Source organism: Vulpes lagopus, chromosome 3, assembly GCF_018345385.1.
Source record: "Vulpes lagopus strain Blue_001 chromosome 3, ASM1834538v1, whole genome shotgun sequence".
In the NCBI taxonomy this organism is placed as follows: Eukaryota; Metazoa; Chordata; class Mammalia; order Carnivora; family Canidae; genus Vulpes; species Vulpes lagopus.
Genome location: NC_054826.1, coordinates 136,664,207 through 136,666,786, shown reverse-complemented (window position 1 = coordinate 136,666,786; position 2,580 = coordinate 136,664,207). Strand labels below are relative to the sequence as shown.

At 41.4% G+C, this 2,580-nt stretch overlaps 1 pseudogene; it reads left to right on the top strand.

The window, feature by feature from the left end:
- The first annotated feature begins 1,533 nt into the window (after positions 1–1,533).
- On the top strand, positions 1,534–2,354 carry LOC121487137 (annotated as a pseudogene).
- Positions 2,355–2,580: the final 226 nt, after the last annotated feature.

Here is a 2,580-nt window from a genome sequence, read left to right as displayed (position 1 = left end):
AGAACTCCATCCAGACTCCTCTTTCTCTCTCTCTTATGAAATAAAATATTTTTTTGTTTTTGTTTTTTTTTTGCAGATCTTTCGGGTAGAAAACAACTAAATTTGTAGATCAGGTGCAGAGGTGGAAATTCATTGCAACCCAAGGTGGAAATGGGTGGCTGCCACCCTTCCCCATCCCAAATGCATCCCCCATCTCATCTAAGAGCAAAATCCTAATCTGTAGGAGTTAGGGCCTCAAAATAATAAACTAACAGCACTAGTGGAAAAGTACTGAAGTTAAGGATGAAAACAAAGAATTTTTTAAAAAGTTTCTACTTGGAGAAGGAGCTAGGGAATGCACTAGCTCCAGTTTTGTATCTGGAGAAGAGACAGTATACTTACAAAGGGCACATAGCTGAGGTCAAGGCTCATAGTGTCTGCTTAAGACTGAGGCTGGTCAGAGCATCAAACACCCCACCCAAGACCCTACCAACAAGCTAACATGCAACTAGTAAAACTAATAGTGGAAGACATCTGGGAGAACTCCAAGACACAGGCTTTCTCTAGGAAGAAGTGCAAAGGACAATTCACAACTAAGTAGAGAGACAAACAAAAGGTATTACTAGAGGAATTTGTAGCCTTGATGCACTGAAGATAACCCAAACCCAGCCCTATATCACAGCCAAGTGACACTCGCCCCAGGAATGCAAGGCTTGTTAAATATTGAAAAAAAATGTATTTTATCATATTAATAGACTTACTAAGTAAGAAAAAAAAACATTTTATCAACAAATGAAGAATAAAATCATTTGGCAAAATCATACATCTGTCCCTGATAAAAAAAAAAAAAAAACATTCCACAAACTAGAAGCAGGATACTTTCTTAATCCAGTAAAGAATATCCACAAATCCTACAGCTAACATTATATTAGATAAGAGTCTACTTTCTGTCTAAGATCAGGAATAAGACTGGAATGCCTGGGTGGCTCAGCGGTTGAGCATCTGCCTTTGGCTCAGGGCATGATCCTTCCTGGGATCCAGGATCGAGTCCCACATCAGGCTCCCTGCATGGAGCCTGCTTCTCCCTCTGCCTGTGTCTCTGCCTCTCTCTATGTCTCTCATGAATAAATAAATGAAAGCTTAAAAAAAAAAAAGATCAGGAATAAGGCAAGGATGCCTCCTTTCCCTCCTCATATTCTACATTATGTTGATGTGCTAGTAAGAAATATTTGCAATAAGGCAAAAAGAAAAAGGAAAATAAAGGGCATATAGATTAGACAAAGAGAAGTAAAACAAAAGACATGATTGTCTATACAGATAGTCACAAAGATTATCTTAAAAAGGGCTCCTAGAGCTTTAAATACGTGTAATTCATTTTGTCAATGATTTCTTTGTCAATGATGCTTTTAAAAGCTTTTAAAAATTGCAAGCTAACAAAAGCATGTTAATTTGCTCTATGGAGTTGACAATGACTCCCTAAATATTAAAATATACCTCCTAAAGTCTCAGCCAGTTCCTACCACAGTCCCATGGTCTCCTGCCTCTCTTTTCAACATGACAGATGGCGCAGTGTCCTTCATTAGTCAAGGACTGTCTGGCAGGTGGAGTGGCGGTGGCCACCTCCAGGACCTTTGTAGTGCCCATCAAGCAGGTCAAGCCGCTGCTGCAAGTGCAGCGTGCCAGCAGGCAAATCACCACACGGAAGCAGTATGAGGGCCTTATAGACTGTGTGGTTCAGATTCCCCAAGGACCAAGGAGCTCTGTCCTTCTGGTGCGGTACCTTGGCCAATGTCATCAGATACTTCCTCACTCAGTCTTTCAATTTTGCCTTCAAAGGTCTTCCTGGGTTGTGTGGACAGGAGAACCTAGTTTGGGCACTATTTTACAGGGAATTTAGCATCAGGCGGTGCCACTGGGGGCAGAGCCTTGTGTTTTATGTATCCTCTTGATTTTGCCCGTACCCATCTAGCAGCTGACGTCAGCAAAGCTTAAACTGAAAGGAAATTCAGCTTGGTGACCACCTGGTTAAGATCTACAGATCCAATAGGATTAAGGGCCTGAACTGGCTTTAATGTATCTGTGCAGAGTATTATCATCTACCCAGCTGCCTACCTTGGTATCTATGATACTGCAAAGGGCATGTTTCCAGATCCCAAGAGTACTCACATCTTCATCAGCTGAACGATGGCACAATCCACCACAGTGATTGCTGGGCTGACTTCCTGGGGTGGTATGATGATGTAGGTAGTGGGCAAAGGTCTGACATCATGTACACAGGCAGGCTTGACTGCTGGAAGAAGATTGCTCATGATTTCAAGCGAGCATGGTGCAATGTTTTCAGAGGCATAGGTGGTGCTTTTGCACCTGTCTTGTGATGAAATCTAGAAGTTCAGGCAAGTTATTTCCTAGTTTTCCCCTCGTGAACAGGCATGTTGTATTATACAATATACCTAAACACTCTTGACAGACTATTGGCTGTCTATTTATCGGTGGTAACTATTTACTGGTTCCAAATGGGAAGCCATAATATCCATCTGATTGGTTTTCTCTTAAAGCCATTTCCATGATGAAGAGACACAATTATATTTTTTATTTCAGTCA